The sequence below is a fragment of the Rhinolophus sinicus genome, chromosome 13 (genome assembly GCF_057876585.1).
Source record: "Rhinolophus sinicus isolate RSI-liver-muscle chromosome 13, RSI-T2T, whole genome shotgun sequence".
Lineage (NCBI taxonomy): Eukaryota > Metazoa > Chordata > Mammalia > Chiroptera > Rhinolophidae > Rhinolophus > Rhinolophus sinicus.
Genome location: NC_142513.1, coordinates 21,244,372 through 21,265,676, shown reverse-complemented (window position 1 = coordinate 21,265,676; position 21,305 = coordinate 21,244,372). Strand labels below are relative to the sequence as shown.

General features: G+C 37.0%; 1 protein-coding gene across 3 annotated transcripts in view; it reads left to right on the top strand.

Annotated features, from left to right (window-relative positions):
- The window catches only part of CBFA2T2 (CBFA2/RUNX1 partner transcriptional co-repressor 2), a 130,553-nt gene that overhangs the window by 39,472 nt on the left and 69,776 nt on the right, over nucleotides 1–21,305 (top strand). Inside the window, exon 1 of one of the 3 annotated variants that reach the window (XM_074317917.2) lies at nucleotides 12,295–12,568. The exons of the other annotated variants lie outside the window; for them this stretch is intronic. The gene's annotated coding sequence lies outside the window, so the exon portion shown is untranslated. Of the gene's footprint in view, nucleotides 1–12,294; nucleotides 12,569–21,305 lie in introns of those variants that run through there. 3 annotated transcript variants of the gene reach the window in all.

Genomic DNA, 21,305 nt, shown 5'->3' with positions numbered 1-21,305 from the left:
AATTAGGATAAATAGTGAAGGTTATAAAATCTGGCCTTAGTGGCCATACCCTAAAAAAAAAATAAATAAATAAAAATAAAGGAAAGAAATTTTCAGTTGATGTGAATTTTGAATTTCTATTTACTCTGAAAAATTACGGTAGCTCACTCTGGCCTCTGGCCTGTTTGTATGTATTTCTTTGCAATTAAAAGCTTACCACTTAAAACAAATTTTTTAAAATTATTTTTATTTTTTTTTAAATTAAAGTTTATTGGGGTGACAATTGTTAGTAAAGTTACAGATTTCAGTTGTGCTTATTTAATAGCAAAAAAATTTGTTTTTGCTACTTTTAATAGCAAAAAAAATTAAGTTTTAATTGCTTCTCTTTTTAGTTCCATTTCAGAGTCAGAATTTATTAAAAGTGTGAAATATCAGACCTTATTAAGAGAATTTTCAGGGAATGTGGTAAAAGTAAAGTTTTCTGTGAAAATGCAGAGGAATAATTGGAATGAACTGAAGAATTTGTAGGGTTTTCCAGCTGGATATATGAATTACGTATTTATCTGTAGGTTCTATAGTTACTTTATAAAAGTAGAAACTATTATTAACCTTTATTTTGTGGCCCCATCAGAGATGTTGATTGTGTGCTTGAAATGCTGAATGGTTTAATTTTTTTTTTTTAATGTCTCATGTTTCTTATTCTGTCAAAAGACAGGAAATAAAAAGGCTGCTTGGCAGAAAGTTAACTTAGGTGTATATGAAAATCTGTATAGGCACTCCCACTTTTTGAATGGAGGAATTCCAGCCAAACTGCATGTAAAAATCTCTCTGAAGTGAATATTTTCCCACTAATGTTTGGTATAAAACCAGAAACACTTTTCTGAAGAGTAAAAAGTCTCAATATATAAAGTGGGAAATTTATAAGGAAATAGTGTCATAAGTGCTAGACCTCTTGTAAGTTTTAGTCTTCACCTGTAGCTTCACTTTTACCTTGAGAACTGGGGGTTTTGGTCTCTTAATTAGTGCCTCTGTGGTCTTTGGGCTTTAGTTTCCTCTGGGTAATAGGCTGCAGCAATAGATATCTTAATAAAACTCCTATTTTAGGGTTTTCAACCTCAAGTTTTAGATAGATAGATAGATAGATAGATAGATAGATAGATAGATAGATAGATAGAGATATAGATATATATCAAAATAAATTCTATTTGGACTTAAGAATGAACTGAAAAAGTAAAACCATGATAGTACTAGAAGAACATACAGGTGTTATGTTTTTATAATCTGTTTAAACATGACATCAGAATCAGACAAACTACTGATAAGAGCATAATTGCAAAATAATCAAGAGAAATTACCATTTGAAAAAACTTGGTTAAGGTAGAACTTCCTAAATGGTGGAGTAAGGAGCCTGGCAAATCCAAAAGCAGATAAAACTTGAGCAAAACTTTAAAAGTGACCATTTTTTAACTTGTACTGGATTGTTCCCAGCAACGTTACTTAATAATCCCAAATTAGAAACAATCCAAATGTCCATCAGTAATAAATACAGTGTGGTATGTTCTGTCAAATACTACTCAGCAATAAAAAGGAACGAATATTGATACGTGCTACAAACATACTAAGAAGTCAGACACAAAAGGCAAAATATTATATAATTCCTTTTATGTGAAATATCCAGGAGTGGCTAATTTATAGGGACAGAGTGAGCAGATTAGTGGTTGCCTGGGACTGTGGGTATAAATGGGATTTCCTGTAAAGAGACATAAGGGATTTTTTTGGGGAGGGATGGAAATGTTCTAAAATGGGATTGTGGTGATGGTTGTACAACTCTGTACGTTTACTAAAAATCATTATGATTGTGAGTTTAAAACAGGTATTTCTAGTATACCTCAATACAACTCTTATTTTAAAATGTTGGGGTCTTTTTCTACCCCAAAGGAGTGGCCCAACTATAGCACATCTCTGCAGATGGCATTTTCTTAGGTGGCTGCTGCTTTCAGTTTATTTAGTTCAGGCATTCTGAGAGTTTGGTGCCAGCAGGAGATAGGACATGGGCTTTGTTAGAGTTTGTGTTATAATCTTAAGCACATCAAAGACACCAACCTAATTTGTTTTTAAATTCATAAACTAGGGTTCAATAAATACCTGACTTAAAACCTTAAAAGAATTTGGACGTCCAGTTTTGTTATTCACATAAAGCCTTCTGAAAGATAGTAAGAGCTGTAACTTGACAAATGTAATGCTCTACATTGTCCTTGCAGACAGGCATATACCCCTAGGATGAATGGTACCTTATTTGGGACAGGGCAGGGATAGCAAAAATGGTCACAATGTTTGGGAAAACCAGCTCTGGACTAGTAATTTTTAATAGTTACTAGCGTAGTAGTCCTGAGTATATTAAGTTTTTGCCATTTCAAAAACCAGTAGCACTTCCATAAAAATTCTTAAAGACAACATAATTTGATTTGAATACATCATATTTAATAGGAATTTAATTCCCCTTTTCAGACCGTATCCGCCCCTGCCCTATGTTAATTAAATGAAGGGGTTGGATTAGATTCTGAAGCTAATGGTCTGTGGTTTGATCCTGCTAAATTTATTTATTTATTAAAAATTTTATTTTATTGGGGAACAGTGTGTTTTTCCAGGGCACATCAGCTCCAAGTCAAGTCATCTTTCAATCTAGTTGTGGAGGACGCAGCTCAGCTCCAAGTCCAGTCGCCGTTTTTCAATCTTGTTGTGGGGGCGGGGGGTGCAGGTCACCATCCCATGGGGGAATTGAACGGGCAACGGAGCTTGAGCTCCAACCAACTGAGCCATCCGGCCGCCCTGATCCTGCTAAATTTATTTTAAACAAATAGGATATTTTAATTTATTTATCCAACAAATAAGCATTGAGTATGTTAAAACATATGCCCCCTGCCCTCAGAAAATAGTAATGGAGAATCAAGTCAACAAATAACTGAAAATCTTAAGTACCGAGGTGGTATTATGTACTGTCAAGCTACATGGAAAGCACTAGGAGGGTCCTTTATGAATTCTGCTTGTTTTGGGAATCAGCTCTCCCAAAGGGAAGACTCTTGAGATAAGTCTTAAAAGATAAATAGTTTTTCAGGTATGTAGAGAAGAGCTTATTTCATCTGAGTGTTCATAGTGAAGGAAATTGGTTGGAAGTCTGATGTGAGTAGAATCACTGGATATATCATCCCTCATGCTTTAGAATGTAGGGTTTATGTGTTGGTTTATTCCAGCAAATGAAAATTCCCACTTCACTTATTTTCTATGCTTTTGATCCATCAACTTTTAAAAATCTGCTATCACAATTAAATTAAATTCTTGATTTCAATGATGATCCACAGCTGCTGCAGTCTGACTTGTATCCCACAAGGGCCGATGACTCAAACATCAGGAGAATTGTTTTTCAGTTTTATTTTCAAGATCACTTGTGCATTTGATTATTTCTCTACATTTTTTTTAAATTGACACAGAATTCATCCAAGCTTTGTAATGTTGAGTGTGTAAAAATATCAGCAAATTATGAAGTCGTTAAGAATTGATAAAAGAGGAATCTATACATTGTCATAAATTGGAGAGTTAGAATGTCTTGGTTCTGGTGAGCCCCAAAACCCTGTTTTCAGGTTATTTAACTTACTGATGTCGTTACTAGACTACACGGAGGATCAGTTTAAACAGGACAAAGAAATGAAGTTTAAACAAGAAAGCAGTAGGGCGGTACCTCACTTACCCCCTCGTCCTGTCCTCTGATTTGACACGTGAGAGGGTCATTGATTTAGATAATTCACTTAGTAGCTGAATCAGAACAGTTTCTTGAGGCTCTTTCTATTGAGTTGTAAGAGAAATTCAGTGTCTCTTAAAAATGTGTGTTGTAAATTACCAAAAACATGGGAGATACTTCATTTTCTGGTCAGCTGTATATTTCAGACTTTAAATATTTGTTGTAAAGCCCTGTGGAACCAAAGAAGATAAGTGAGACAGCCTTTGTTCTTGGAGTTCACATGATTATCTAACATGTAGAAGCTGAGACAAATTGCCCTATGTTGTCCGCCTACTTCCAACAAAGCTGTGAAGTCTGCCTGTCACTCTCCTTAATCTTCTACAGGTTTAATGCTGTCTAGTCATGGTGACTTCCTTTCAGTTCTTCACATGAGTCATGTTTCTTCCTATACATTCTGTTCCTCTGCCTCAAACACTTGAAATACTCATCTTTTTTTTTTTTAACCTAGTTCACTTCTCATTTAAGTTTCACTTCATCAGAGAATACTCCGTATACACACCCCTCACTAACCCTCCCTCCACCTACTGATGTGAGGCCCATAACTCTTAATTTTTCCCTTGTGTTTTTCTCTTTATAGCACTTACTGTTTATTATACATCAGGTCCTTAAATAACGTTGTATCATTATAACATTGTTCCATTACAACGCTGATGAGAGGCTAATGAACGTATGTAACTTGTTTATGTCAATTAGCCTGTGGTAAAATTGGTTTCATTTTACATAGTGTAGCCACAATTCCAAAACCTATCGATGTCGTTAAGTGAGGATTTACTGTACAGTGGTACCTCAGTTTTCTAACATAATCCGTTTCGGAAGATCATTCAAGGTCTGAAACATTCGAAAACCGAGGCACGGTTTCCCCATAGAAAGTAATGCAAAATGGATTAATCCGTCCCAGACCTTTAAAATCAACCCCTAAAACTGCAAATTTAACATGAATTTTACTATCTAATGATACCACAGATCCATAAAATTTACGGCGTTCGTAAACCGAAATGTTCGTCAACAGACATGTTCGAAAATCGAGGTACCACTGTACATTTATTTGTATGAGAATTCAATTCTTTTTCTAACAGACTGTAAACTCTCTGTGGGCAGAGACCATATTTTTTGTTCACTATTATATCTCCAACACTTAATGCCTGCCCACAGTAGGTGGTTTGAGTTTTTCTAAAGCTGCTGTATCGCTGTAAGTCAGAATTTAACATAGGTTTTTGGTTTTTGGTTTTTGTTTTTTGTAAAGGGCCAGATAGTAAACATTTTTGGCTTTGTTGACTGCATGATCTCTATACCCAGTTCTACTGTTATCATGGGAAACCAGCCTTTAGATATACAGTCTGCAAAGGAATGGGCATGGTCCTGTTACAATAAAACTTTATTTACCGAAACAGCTATCCTTTGCTGAACCCTACTGTAAATATCATCTCCTAATGCTGTAAGTAATCATTTTGTTGCACTTGAAAACTCTTTCATTATGCAATTTTGCAAACTCTCCCTATGTTTTATTGTTTTTTTAAGATGGTTTCATTTTTGTATGGTAGAATGTTAAAGAGACGATTTTTAAAAAGACTGATCTTAAAATAATTTTTTCATTTAAAATATCTTTAAGATTGTTATAATTATTTCCTTGTTATTTAACAATATATTTTTACTTAACCCAATTTAAGTAGTATGCTTGTACTTTTGTTAACTTTATATTTCTGTTTAAGTAAATGTGATTCTTCCCCCCACCCCTTTTTCCGCCTCCCCAGCCCACTCTGGTTCAAGCCTTCAAGCCGTTGTTTCTCAGTCTAGTTGTGTTGGACACAGCTCCCGGGCCCACACTGGTATTATGAGTCTTGCGCTCCCTCCGGCTGCCCACAGCAGCCCAGCTCCAGGGAGATCTGTTGTTCACAATCTTAGCTGTAGAGGGCGCAGCTCACTGGCCCATGTGGGAATCGACCTTGGCATGGTGCTCCAACCACCTGAGCCACCGAGCCGGCCCATGATTCTTTATATTAATTTAAAAATAAAAATATTGTTTTGGTTTTTGGGTAAAATGTAGATTAAAGTTTTATAATGTATTAACTTTAAAAAACACACAATATTTTTATAACTTGAGGCTTGAAATGAAATAAAGTGTTCTTATGTAACAAATTAACATTCCAACTATGCAAGTAAAGACTATAATGGAAGGCAAATTGATTATAAGCAACAATGTTTGTTTATTTTTTGACATTGTTGTTTGAAGTTCTAGAGTCATGTGCTGGATGAGAGATTTGATCTGATGAATCCAACTCAAAGGTCTCGATCTCAAGCATATTTGTAGAATCATTTTTATGCTTATTAATTTATATTTAATTATATATTATATATTTACTTAAATTTTAAGTTTTCTTATACTTTGTCTTTTAGCAGCGGCCCACTATACATATAAAATGAACATTACATGACTAAAAATAACAATTTAGGATTGGCCCGGTAGCTCAGGTGGTTGGAGCGCTGTGCTCCTAACGCCGAGCTTGCCAGTTTGATACCCACATGGGCCAATGAGCTGTGGCCTGTACAGCTAAGATTGTGAACAACAGCTCTCCCTGCAGCTGGGCCGCCGTGGGCTGCTGTGAGCTGCTGAGTGCTGCCGCGGGCTTCTGTGTACTGCCGTGGGCTACCGTGTGCTGCCATGAGCGGCTGGCAGCCAGCGTGAGTGGCCGACTGGCGACCGACTGCCTCAGCCGGGTGGAGCGCAAGGCTCATCATACCAGCATGAGCCAGGGAGCTGTGTCCTACACAACTAGACTGAGAAACAGTGGCTTGAACCAGAGGGGCACGGGGGGCAGAAGAAGAGGGGGAAAAACAATGTAAATAACTTAATATTCAAAACCATCATGGCAATAGTCATGATCAGAGTAAGAAATCAAAGGCGAGACTTGTGAGATCGTCTTAGACCCATGGACTGCTGCACATGTTCACTTAATGCCCACAAGGGAGTTTTCAAACTGTTCTGTTGTGAATTGGGACCTGTTTTCTTTTTGCTAAGTATATTTGATACAATAGACAGTTGCAAGAATTATAAAAGGAACTCTTGTTCACCAGTTGTTTACATCTTGCCCATTTGCTTTATCATTGTGTGTGTGTTATGTATATGTAATTTTTTCTGAACCACTCTGAGAGTAAGTAGAAGTTTGCCCTTTTTGTCCCTAAATAACTAAATGTTTGTTTCCTAATATCAAATGCAATGTCTTACATAGCAATATCAAAAGTGCTTTTTATAGCTCCTATACCCTGATCCAGTCCAGTTCAATCCAGGATCACACACTGTATTTAATTGTAGTGTCTTTTTAATCTTTCTTATTCTGAAATGGTTCCTCAGGCCTACGTCCCTGCTTCACTTCCTTCCTTCCTCCCTCCCCGTCTCTTTTTGTTTGTTTGTTTTTTTCCATCTTTTCAGTCTTTCTTGATCTTGGCAATTTTGAAGAGTACAGGATGTAAAGAGTGTCCCTCAGTTGTCTGATGTTTTCTTATGATTAGATTTGGATTATGGATTTTTGGCCAGAATACTATAGTAGTGTTACTGTATTCTCCTTCTCCTTCCTCTTCCTCTTTTTCTTCTTTTTGTGTTCTTCTTTTTTTTTTTTTTTTTCCCCCGCCCCCCTTGTGTTCTTCTTAAGCCTTCATTTAGGGAGATAACAGTTTGTCTCACTATTGGTAATGTTAAATGTTAACCTTGTTCATTTTGTTTAAGTTGGTCTGCCACCTTACTCCACTGCAGAATTACTGTTTTTTTGTGATCAATAAGTAACTTGTGGAATATATTTTGAGACGATATAGATACCCTGTTTTTCATCAGCTTTCTATTCACTAATCTACCAGTGGTGATTTTCTACTTCTGTCATTTTTTTCTGTATTTACAAGTTGACCTCTACTAGAAGGAATAGCTTTCCTTTCTTCCATATTGATTCATTTTTAAAATTCAAAGTTTATATATTATGCTTCAACTCATTACTGCCATTTATTTTGATGCTCAGATTGTCCCACAGTTGACCATGGCAGCTCCTTCTAACTGGCTTCAGTGTCTTTTTGACATGTCCCCATCATTTCTGAGTAGTCTTTGACTTTCTTGTACAAGATGTTGCATGCTTATGTTGTAGTTTCCCTGCTCCACCTTGGGTCAGTTATTTCTCCAAGAAGTCCTGGTTTTAGGAGAAAATGTGGTTTAGAAATCAAGATCTGAATGTAAGATGTGTTCATTGCTATAAGATATCATTGCTTTTAGACCCTCTCAGCAAATAGCTAGGAGTATATGTATGAATGTATTTGTGTGTGTATTTCTATGTCTGTTATTTTCAATATTAAAATATAAATATATAATATAAAAATAAAATTCATGAGTTTATATTGATACCTCCAATTCAAATCAAACACCTTGGGTATGTATATTCTAGTTTTCCTATAGGAGGACATTAATTTTTTTTTTTTTTTAAAGATTTTATTGGGGAAGGGGAACAGGACTTTATTGGGGAACAATGGTCAAATTGTTGTCCTTTCAATCTTAGTTGTGGGGGGTTCTGTTCAGCTTCAAGTTGTTGTTCTTTCAGTCTTAGTTGTGGAGGGCACAGCTCAGCTCCAGGTCCAGTTGCCATCACTAGTTGCAGGGGGCACAGCCCACCATCCCTTGCGGGAGTCGAACCGGCAACCTTGTGGTTGAGAGGACAGGCTCCAACCAACTGAGCCATCTGGGAGCTCAGCGGCAGCTCAGCTCAAGGTGCCGTGTTCAATTTTAGTTGCAGGGGGCGCTGCCCACCATCCCTTGTGGGAGTCGAGGAATTGAACTGGCAACCTTGTGGTTGAGAGCCCATGCTCCAACCAACAACTGAGCCATCCGGGAGGCAGCTCAGCTCAAGGTGCCGTGTTCAATTTTAGTTGCAGGGGGCGGTGCCCACCATCCCTTGCGGGACTCAAGGAATTGAACTGGCAACCTTGTGGTTGAGAGCCCACTGGCCCATGTGGGAATCGAACCGGCAGCCTTCGGAGTTAGGAGCACGGAGCTCTAACCGCCTGAGCCACCGGGCCGGCCCCAATTTTTTTTTTTTTTAAACCATCCCCTTTATAAATTCTGTGAAGCAACCAAGTTAGCAGTTGTGTTCACCACTCCTGATATATTGAACTGTTGGTTTCTCATCCTTTATAAATGTTGATGGTGTATCGACTCATGATGTGATCAGTGAGGTAAATGAGTATGTTGGTATCACTTTAAAACTTATGTCACACTTTAATTCCTATTGCCTGAGTGACTTAAGTATTGTCCTGTTCATCCGCCAACTGCATCCATAATTGGCACACTGTTTAAAGAAACCACTGCTTTTATTTTTCTTTGTATTATGGAAAATATCAGATCTAAAAAAAATGGACCCTTGTATGCTTAAGCATCCAGCTGCAGGAATCACCAAGTTGGCTCCTCTTGGAGGAAAATCTAGACAGCATATAAACATCACTAAACATTTCTGTATGTATCTCTTAAAAGATAAGGACTTTCCATAAAAACATAGTCACAAATCTGTTACACCTTGAAAGTTTAAAATAATTCTTTAAATAGCTAGTGAGTCTTAAAAATTTCCAAGTTATTTTCACAGTGTATTTTTCAATTTATTTCTTACAGTTGGTTGGGTCAAATGAGAATGCAAATAAGGTTCACACATTGCATTTGTTTAAGTCTTTTATTTCTCTTTTAATGTGTAGGTTCTCCTCATACTCTTTCCCCACTCCTGCCCCTTTTTCCTACAAATATGGTTGTTGCACAATAAATGTTATCCTATTTTGGACTTTACTAATTTTATTCCTGTGCTGTTGTTAACATGTTCCTGTGTCCCCTCAACGTTCTATACACTGATTGTTAGATCTAGAGGTTCCATCAGATTCAGATTTACTTTTGTTGTCATTAAGTATGCGTCATATAGGTGGTGGTATACTTCCATGAATGTCCATGCATCTGTCATCTCATTTTAGTGGCAATTGATGATTACCTAGATTAATTTTTTTATTAGGGATTTGCAAAATGATGATATTGCAAGTACATGATTTTTTCATTTTAGTTGGATTATTTCAATAGGGATTAGTTTTCACCAAATATTTATCTAGAGGAACAGTTCATATAAGAAGGCAGGTAAAATGCTTGATTCACTAGTTTCAGAATAATGAATTGGTTCTCTAGTGTCCTCCAAAAGGTGATCAATTCATTTTTTATAAGTATCATGATGAATTTATTAATTTAAGTATTTTGCTGTGTTTAAATACATTGCAGTTACTATTTTTTATTGATGCTCAAATTATCCGTGTTTGTTAGTGGGAATCTCCTCAGGTTGGCACCTAAGTCGTTTGGACACAACTCCAGAAGTCTTTTGATGGCTTTATTGCTTTCTGATATGACAAATTTTGTACATTGCCTGCTACATACCTGGAGTCAACTTTTTCTAAAGAGTCCTGCTTCCTTTTAGTGGGAAATGGTATTTAGGCTACAGTCCGAGAAGTGAAAGAACCACGTTGTTTTTCCTTTTTAAACAGCAGCAAATATTCTGTCATGCAGTTCCTATGGGTCAGAATTTTGAGGCAGTTTAGCTGGATGGTAGTGGATAGGTATACGAGCCAGGTGATGCTGGCATTGGCAAGAGATTTCAGTTCCTTACCTTGTGGCCCTCTTCCTACGGCTGCCCGAGGGTCTTCATGCCACGGTGGCTGTCTTCTCCCAGAGCATGTGATCCAGGACAGCCAGTAGCATCTTTTGATTCGTTGTCTAGACAACAGAGTATAATGCTCTGGCTGTGGGTCCAGACTATGTGGTGCTGACACTTACTAGCTCTGTGGGTTAAGTAAGTAAGTTACTCAACTCTTTGTACCTTACTTTCCATAGCTGTAACATTGAGATAATGTAATACCTACCTTAGAGGCTTATATAAGAGGGGCCTTTGTGAAGATTCAGATAATGAGAAGAACAGTTTCTGATACTTAGTGAGTACCCATTGTCAGCACTCAGCCTGCTGCTGCCGCCGTTATTACCACCTCCCCTGGGATGAACTAAAGTCCTGAAACCTAGTCAGTAAGTTGCCCTTGACAGAAATAGTCTTTCTTCCTATTTGCCAAAAATTGCCACGACAGAAAAATTGTTTCCAGATTGCTGATATCCCAGGTATGTTAGAAGATTAAGGGTTAGAGAATTATAGCCTCACTTGTGTGACTATGTGTGTGGAGGATCTTTCATTCCTAATCTGTGTTAATGGAGATTTTAGTGCAGGATATGTGTCCACATAATGTAACCCAGGAAGCAGCCAAGCCTCCCTTCCCTTTAAAAAACTTTTTAAAGTACAAATTCATAGGAAGTTACCGAAAAGAAAAAAGTACAGGGAGGTCCAGTGAACCCATCACCTAGTTTACCCCAATGTAATATCTTGTAAAACTACTGTGTTTCTCCAAAAATAAGACCTAGCCAGACAATCAGCTCTAATGTGTCTTTTGGAGCAAAAATTAATATAAGACCCAGTCTTATTTTAACAATATGTCAGGTATAATATAATATAATTAATATAATATACCGGGTTTTATGTTAATTTTTGCTCCAAAAGACACATTAGAGCTGATTGTCCAGCTAGATCTTATTTTTGGGCAAACAGGTTACAGTGCAGTATCAGTTTTTAATGATCAATTTTCATTTAGCAGAACTTGACTGAGCAGCTATTATATGCTAGGTATTTGGTGGTGTAAGTGATTAAACTCTGACCTTGGCCAGTTCAGTCCTTCTCTCTGGGTGCTCATTGTTATATTTCTAAAAATGTTTTTTATTTTGGTCTTCATTGTTGGAACTTGCATTAGCAGTTTCTTTAATGTTAAACATTATGTTATTACATTCATATTTGCCTTGTTTTAAAAGAATTTTTGCATCGTGTCCCCATCTTTCATTTTATAATCTTTACAGCATCAGAACCATGTTGCCTGCATTGTCTTATTTTAATCACGTGCCAGTTTTGCAGTGCTACCAAGTCTGGATCTGAGAGGCAGCTTGTATGAATCATTTACATACATTTCTGTTTATATTCCCCAAATTAATTTGCAACTTTACATTTTTCATCCAATTACATGTTCAAAGTAAATTTTAATAATTCATTTTATGAAGGTATTTGTCATATGTGTGATTTTAAAACTGGCTCAAAGAGCAGAAGCTTTAAACAATAGCAGAAACCAGACAATATGTAGGACTTTAAATAGTAATTGTTAAACATTTGAATGCTCCCAAAAATATGAGTCTGTGTGTCTATGTGTGTCTCTATATGTTATTCCACTAGGGACTTGCATAGATAGGTTTTGCACAATATCCTTGCTGTTATTGTCAGCCATAAACAAATTACACGTATTTAACAAGTTAATGTCAGATTGGCCAGGAGCCACTGGGAGGTGTGTACTTAGTGACATCAGCTGGCAAAGAGCCCTGGTAACGGGAGGGTTGGAAGGGTTGGAGGGAGGGAGAAAGAGAGACAGAGAGACTGACTGTATCTGGGGATTCTGGCAAGGTGAAGAGCTGGTCTGTTTGGCAGGACCTTCCCATCTGGGATCCATCTGTGTTTCCCTGGAATGGGACAGGCAGCTCTAGTCAGTGAGAAATCGCAGATGTGAGAGAGCTGACACATGTCCAGCTAATGAAAGAAGGAGGAAGGCTGGTTTCGGATTGGGCTTTGAAGATTAGGAGGAGAAAAAGAGGAGCTTTCTTGTATCTATTTCAAATAAATTTGGTATATTAAGAATCTGGATTGTTATAATTGGGCATTTGGGGTAAGTACATTTTAATTTAGTGTTGGGGGCTAAAGGTGGGCAATTCTCTGCCTTTCAAAGCTTTTTACTTATTTAGGATTATGATGATATGAATGTTTTCTGATATTTGATATGAGTTCAGCCTTTAGTTACTCAGTGTTGTTTTGCTGCTTCATTTTGTTCATATTTCTGTTTCATTTTTCGTTCGCCACCTTTGTATTTGAATGCCATGATTTTTTTTAATGGAAACTTTAATCATATGTTATATATGAATTCTTTGGCTAGGAAAGTAGTCCCACAAATATTTCTATAAGGTGTTCCACATTGAATCTTCCTGTGATGTTTTGATGGAAATTTTTTTCTCCGTTAATCATAATGCAAATAGGCAGTGTTTAAAAGATGGCTCAGGAACTATTCCTATTGTCAGATTTTATTTCCATATATTCAGGCGAATTACAACTAAAAGGTATTCCAGTAAAACTAACAGTATCTCTTAATTTTAATGTATTTAACCCCTGTTTTCTTCATTACATTTTACCCCTATGCTGTTTTCTTCTGTTTACTCTCCACATACAAAATAAACAAGTAACGTCAACATCTGACTTGAGTTACGAGTTTGGAGTCATTTTGTCATGCAGTAAATTCACATGCACATAGCGACGGTGTTCACTAGTCTTTGTTACTGTGTGATGCATAATTTAGCTATTTGCTATTTCCATATATTGTATTCATATTTTCCAGGCCTCCAAATCCGGACAGCTATGGGAAGCGCATGGGTTTTGGAGTTACACATATTGTACCGCCATTATTCATTCACTAGTTCTCTGATCTCAAGCTACTTATTCTCTTTGAGTGTCTATTTTGTGCAATTCCTGCCTCATGTCATTACGGGGTAATTTGTCTGGGACATAGAAGGCATACACGTTAGTTTCAGAAGTTTCTAGATGTTCATTATTCTGCTGTGATTGGTTCCTAAGCAATTTGCATTTTTAACTTCAAACCCTCGGGCTAAGAATGGGTCTTGTCTATATAACTAGTTTTCAGGGTACCTGCTTCCCAGGTCATCTATATCTGTTACTAATGTGATGCGTAATCTTTGTTAAGCCTCACTATGATAATAAATGATTTGGAAAGCGTTCTAAATACTGTAATGCAAATGTGCCTCTTATACCAGAACAGACCTTTCAAAAAAATCAACAAACATGAGTGACGTATTGAATTACACTGTTTTGTGACAACACTGTTTAAATTGTATTTTTTGCCTTGAAAATGCTAGTTCTCAAATAGGAACTTTCAAAAACACTTTTATTCCTTCAAGTTCTTCAACCTGCACTTATGCCAGCTGGGTAATCATTTTAAGAGGACGGTACAGTACTGTTATTCAGTTTCTTCAATTTTGTAGTCAGATTTCTTGAGGCTGGGAAGACTTTTAAAATGAACCTTTTTGTAAGTATTCTCTTGTGCCAAATTGACTAAATGATTTAGTAACAATTTTCAGGTTTCTGTTTTGATAGGTGCAGTGTTCAGCAGCTTTGGGAACTTATCTGAATATTGGAGAGGATAGTGTTTATACTTAATTTACATGATAATCCGTCAGTGAGCAAGTACTTTTCATTGCACCCTAGGAGACATGCTCCTAGATTGACTGGAAAGAAAAGGACTTGACGGGAAAGTGTAGTGTAGGCTGGGGTCTGTTGTGAAAGGGCTAAAAAGGGATTTGCATATTGCTGTATGTCCATACAGGGAATACTTAGGATGCCAGAGTTTCAAGAAGCATAAAAAATGATAAATAACATACATTGTAAGATGCGAAGATCTACTGAATGCAAATAAAGGTGGTTGATTAAAAGTTCTACTAGCACCACACAGTTCAGGAGAGTGGTTGTTTGTTACTGAGGTAATAACCAAGGGATCTTTGAGTTGGACACTGAAGAAAACGATAGCACTTCCTGAAGACTATGCAAGTATTTGGAGAAGCTTTACTTCTATGAGAAGAGGAAACCTTCTAAACAGGCTTCTAGGAATGACCCAAACAAGGATTTTTGTCATATCAAGGGGCCATGCTAGACTGAAGGTATTTAATGCAATAATATCAATAAACTGGAGATAAGGATAATGACATTTTAATTGTATCTTTGGAACATCAAAAAGAATGCTCTGGAGGTTGAATGAACATATACAAAGTTGGAAGAATTAAAGTGGATCTGAAAGGTTGATTGAATCAGTTCATTGAAGGCATTTTAAGGCCACTCAGTACTAAAAGTGCTCATAAGGCTCAGTGCTGACCTATGGAAAATGTTAGGAAAAGGATCTGAAAGATAATTTAGTCAAATGCATTATTTTATAGATAAGGAAAATGGAGGGAATAGTAGGGGAGTAGAGTTTAATACCTTAGTAGCGCTCTTAGTATCTTAGTAGGTAGCTGAGCTTGGATTTGAATTGTCTTCTGAGTTTCCAGGACATTTACTTTACAGACATTTTGTGATTGCCTGTTGTGTGAGATAATATGGTAAGGGATTTAAGAAAGTCTCACAGAGAAGATAAAATATACATGAATGCACAAAAGTGGGTACGTCCTGGAAATTACTGCCAATTCAGAGAATCAGAACTGTCTTGGAAGAGGTAGCATTTGATTAGAACTTAGGAAGGATTTGGACTCCTCGTGTTTGTTAGAAGCGTAGTGGATGGATGGAAAGGTTCACTTTCCATTAGACTACAGTGCCTTAAATCAGACCTTGTCAAATGCATAGCTACATAGTATTAATTTCTACTGTGTTTTCAGTTATGGGTTGCTGTCTTTCCAAATCCAAGAGTAATTGTTTGCTTCTGAGATACATATCTGTATAAATATACATATCCCTCCTGCCCCCTTTTGTAAAACTTGTGATTTATACCAGGTAGCTCTAATTCAAAAGGTTTCCACTGTGATGGACCGTGTGGGTTGTTTAATTTTCTTTCCAAGTTCAAGTCAGTAAATACAGGAATGAGTGGTGGCTGTATCTTGCAGAAAAACAACTCACTATAACTGGTTTTTATATTCTCACTGGTTGATGGGCTTTCCAAACAGCGGTTAGCTTTTAAGTCCCATGTGGCATCACATTTATTCTGGGAAACTTAAAATGCATATGGATTTACTTTTCTAAAGCATCCCCAAACCTGCAAAAGCAACTTTTTGTGCTTTGTTTAAAGCAACAGCTAGTGGAAATCCTTTTATCATTCAGTCCTGAGCAGCTTGTTAGAGATGCCTGGCCAAGGTGGGTTGCAATTCTGCATATAATATGTATGTACATATACCTGCAATTACTTGTCATAGCTGGAGTTCTGAAGGAAATAGAATATGTATTTTCATTTGGTATGGTCGTTCGGACAAGCGGAAGAAAGGCGGTGAAAAGATCGTGTGTAGGCTTTGGCATTAGGCTGTGTAACCATGAGCTAATTTAACCTTCACCTCTAAGCCCCAGTTTTCTCACCTGTAAAATGGGAATAAAAATAGCTGTTATTGTGGGGTTTAAGAATTAAATTAGAAATAACAAACGTGATACTTGGTGCATGAATACTCGATAACATTTATCTTTCCATGTGATTTTTCTTCCCCCTAAACTAAAAGCCTTAGTTAAAATGTGTTTCTTGTGTATTATGGGTAAGTCTCTCTTCAGACTGACAGGGAACCAGCCATGGTTCCTTAACTAATTCTTAGTCATGGGAGAAGGGCACGTTTAGAGAATGCAGCATCCTTAAAAACTCAAACCTGTTGCTGTGTGGCAAGCTGTTAATGTTTAGGGACCTTGCATTACTTACCCTGCTGGAAGAGCTGGGGGATGGGCCGCTTTGTGGGTGACAGATGTGCCCTCTGCTGCCGGCGGGCGCGTGCCGGCTCTGTCCCTCTGCTCCCAGCACCAGGTGCAGCCATTGTTCTGGCTGGTCTCTCTTCATCCGGCCTCGTCTGTTACTCTGCTCTTTCTAGCTCATTGTTTCTGTAGGAAATTAGCATTAAAAACCCATCTGAAACCCCCATGTCCCTCAACTGCAGGTGACTGTTATTGGCCCCAGCTGCCACCCTTGCGCTTGATTACTTCCATATGGGTCTGTGCAAAGAAGTAGTAGCCATTTATTGATTTCCACCACAACCCCCACCTCTATTACTCAAACTATAATACCCTGAAATCTATTAGACCCCCAATAGGCTGTATAGCTCAGTTGGCACTACAACTGTGATGAACGTTTTACAAGCAAAACTAATTACACCCTCATTCTCCCCCTTTACCACCTCCTACCTAAATATTAAATGCAAAAAAAAAAAAAAAAAAGCGGTGTCATAAGTGGAATTGTAAATCTTTTAGATGTCTGGAGATGAATCTGTTTCTGAGTAGTAAAGCTTTTAGACTTTGGATGGGCTTTTATGGAAAATTTTAGTCACTGCTTTAAATATTTCATACCACACCCATAACATTCAAGCAAACCATGGCCTAGTGGGCCCCTCGGGTGGGGGAGGGGGACACAATTTTTGGTCATTTGCTTTTTGGTTTATTAAATTTAATCGGGATGGGCAGTATGTTAGGAAAAGGGCGCCTTGTCTAAAATGATATGTTTTGTGGGAAAACTACATGCTCTTAGAATTAGTTAAATCCTTTAATTTTGCATTCTTTTTTGTTTGCACAAATTGTTCCAGTTTATTTATTAGGATAAATACCACAGCGAGGAGGTTGATTTCCTAGACTTTTTTCTTCCTTCATCAGTAAACAAATTAAGTGTGCTATTTTGATTATTGGTCTAAATCAAGATTGTAATCTCAAACAGGTTGCCAGGCATAAAACCCTAAATTGCAATTGTTACTGGCTCCTGATGAAATGTATTGGGACCTTGACAAAGTCACTACCCTTCTCCGTTGCGTTATCTCATCCTTTACAAGTAAACAGCCCCAAAAATCAAGAAGGAGGTAGTTAAGATCTTTTGACTACTGAGTGTTTAGCTGTGAAAACCACTCTTAAGTCTTGAGTTTACAACATTTCAAATTCTGATGTTTAAAGTAATAATTTTGGTACTTTGAGCTTAGCTACGTGATGCTTATAAGTAATTATGGAACTTAAGGCCACTTCTGTTGGGGAAATGTCCTTTTGCCTTGCTTCCTTTTCCTTTCTCTTCTGGAATTTGGCGTTTAAAACGATCCTAGAATTTGAAGAGCCCATGGCAGCCCACATTTTACCTGATCTTTCTGATAAAGGCAAGGTAAAGCTGTGTGATTACATTTAGAACAGGTTAGGATGTATAGTTTCTGAAGAGTCTTTTGAGAGCTTTTTAACTTGCCCCCTCATTTAAGCAGTGGAGAAATGCAAAGTCAGGTCAGTAAAGGGGAGAGTTGAGATTCGAAACTGAGTCTTCTTTGCTTTCATTTGAAGTTTGGAGCTAGTAAAAGTTGGGATTCATTGTAAGCGTGATATGGCTATAGATACTGTTTTGAAGTGTGTACATGTGTTTTTAGTTTTTCTTTTTGGTGCTCATGAAGAATGGGGTTTTCCTTTAGTGGCCTGTCTGACAAGAAATATGGTTCTTCTTTATTCTGTCATGCTAGGCACTGTGGAAACAAAGTTGAATAGGAAAAGGAGTTTGTATCTAGTGTGAGACTAATTTTCTATTTACCCCCAGGAATGGTATGAGATAAGTTGTCCCATACCATTTCTGGTGCTTGTGCCTTGATGAGGCCAACAGCTCTTTTTGTTTTTGTTTTCGCGTTTTCACAAGCAAAGCATTCTTCTGGTGCCCCCAACTAGAGAAGAGAAGCATGGCAAATAGCCAGGTGTACTTTGATTGCCCAAATAACATTTATGGTAGAGTTTCTAAGACAGGGCTGGGACTAAGGTGAGAAAAATGAGGTACCTAGGGGAGAAACTTGAGGCACTCATTGCAAGGGTCAGCCCTGCACTTAAATTTTGGGCTGTCGGCACCTCCCTTGCCTCATGCCCATCCCGGCCCTAATCTTCAGTAGCGTCTAAAGTGGGAGGAGGATGGCAGGCTCGGTGTAATTGATCTAGAAATGTTATTTTCCATCTTTATTTTGGAGAGCGAATAAAATTAAAGTGTTTCCTTCTCTTTTCAGCCAAGGGAACCATCTCTAACACCTGATCTTCTAAAAGTGTTTGGAGGAGGGGCCAGGAGAATCAGTGATTTGTCTTGGGAATTTTGGTTTTTGGAGACAATTTCAAACACCATGATACACATTTTTGAAGGTCCTGCAACTTTTGGGGGTTCTTTTTAATGTGCCAGTTTATTTTCTCACATGTTGTATACACAAATCAATATATACACTGAGCTGGATAAATGAAAATAGTGGGTGAGTTTGAAGATAGACATTAGAGGATATTCCGTACTCTACATTTTCTGCTTTTTTGGGGATAATTGTTTAATACCTTTTAACTGCACTCAGCAATTTAATCTTTCTGTGGCTTTAACCACATCTATATGCTGATGACTCCCAAGTTTATGTCTTTGAATCATATTTGTCTTTTGCGCTCAGAATTATCTTACTGCCTAATAATGAACATTTCCATATGTGTCAGAGTTATTGCGTTCAGACATGCTATAGCTGTACTAATTTTTCAGTCTTAACCAGGTTTTAAGAAAGATGTGTTAAAACCTTCCACTCTGATTGTGTTTTTCCATTTTTCTTGCAGTTCTGTCAAAATTTCATTTTTGAACCTGTGTTGTTGGGTACATACTTTTTTCAGGATTCTTATATTTTCCCCATGAATCACTCCTTTATCGTTTAGATAATGACCCTTTTTTTGTCTCCAGTGGTGCTTTTTGAATTAAAGTATTTTCTCTAATATTAACATTGTTAATTGATTTGACTTTTTTCATCATTTTTTCGTAAACTTTTAGTATCATTATGGTTTAGACATGAGTGTTAAGAATATCACATGCTTGGATTTTGTTTGTTGAATTCAATTTAAGAATATTCTTTTACTTGATAACGTTGGTCTATTTATATTCAATGGGTTACTACTATATTTGGACTTACTAGTATCACTTTAGTTTTTTAATTTTTCCTTTAGTTCCTTTCTTTTCTCTTTTCCTTGGAGATTGAAAATTGTTTTCTATATTTCTTTTTGTTTGGATGTTACATTTCCATTATTTGATGGTTATTCTTAAAAATTTAATATGTACAGTTAAAGTCTGAAATAGTAATTCACATACCTATTTTTCTTTTAGAGATCTTAGAACGCTTCGAATTCAGCAACTTCTCTTAATATAGTGCTACTGTCTAGAATTTTATTTCCACTTTGTGTTTTAAACTCAGCCACTAGTCAAATGATGAATAATTACTGTTATTTTTATAGCCAATATTAATTTAGGTTTACCAATATGTATCAAATTATCTGCTCATATTTCATCTTTATAATTTTTCCTTCTAGGTTAATTTTCCTTCCTGCCAAAGTACCTCTGTTAATAGTTCTTAGAGAAACAATCTGTGCGGGGTAAACTCTTTTTGTTGGTCTGAAAATATCTGTATTACACTTTTACTTGAATGATAATTAACTGAGGTGAGAGGGTAAAGGCCAACAGTTATTTTCCGTCAGCACTTGGAATTGGTGATTATTGTTCTGCAAGTATGAAGTCAAGTTGGTTTTTGTTCCTTTGTCAGTTAGATTTTTTTCTCTCTAGCTGTTCTCAAGATTTTCTTCTTTGGCTTTGGTGTTCTTCAGTTACACTCTGATGAGGTAAGTTGTGGATTTATTTGTGGTCCTCAGGACTTAGTATCCTCCTTTAATCTGAGGATTCAGGCCTTCAGTTCTGGAAAATTCTTGTTTATGAATAGTGTCCCTTTTCCGCACTCTTGTTTGTTCTGCTATCTCTTTCTAGAATTTGTGCTAGATTTATGTTGGTCCCTCTTATGCTGTTCTCCATGTTTCCTATCCTTTTTTAAAAAATATTTTTAATTTTTTACCATATGTCTTTGTACTGCATTCTAGGTGATTTTCTCACTCTATCTTCTAACACTCCTTCATTTTTTATTTATTTTTTTATTTTTTATTGGGGAATATTGGGGAGCAGTGTGTTTCTCCAGGGCCCATCAACTCCAAGTTGTTGTCCTTCAATCTAGTTGTGGAGGGCACAGCTCAGCTCCAAGTCCAGTTGCCGTTTTCAATCTTTAGTTGCAGGGGGCACAGCCCACCATCCCATGTGGGAATCGAACTGGCAACCTCGGCGTTAGGAGCACGGCGCTCCAACCACCTGAGACACCTTCATTTTAAAACTCTGATATGCTCATCAAAATGTTTTTTTGAACATTTCCTTTTTAGAAATTTTATTTAATTCTTATATAAATTTGCTTAAAAAAAAAAAAACTTGGGTTGTGCTTCCATTATTTTTTATCTCCTTAATCACTTTTTAAAAGTTAAGATTGAGGTATAATTTATACATGGTAAAATTCACCCTGTTAGATGTACAGTTTTATGAATTCTGACAAACATGTACAAACATGTAGCCACCATCACAATCAAGGTATAGAACATTTCCATCACCCCAAAAGAGTTCTCTTGTGCCCCTTTGTAGTCAGTCCCCCTCTCCCCTCATCTTAGTCCCTGGCAAACACTTACCTGTTCTCTGTTCCTATAGTTTTGCCTTTTCCAGAACATCATAAAAATTGAACCATACGGTATATAGCCTTTCGTATCTGGTTTCTTTCACTTAGCACAACACATTTGAGATTCGTCCATGTTGTTGCATGTAACAATTATTTTTATGGCTGAGCAGTATTCTA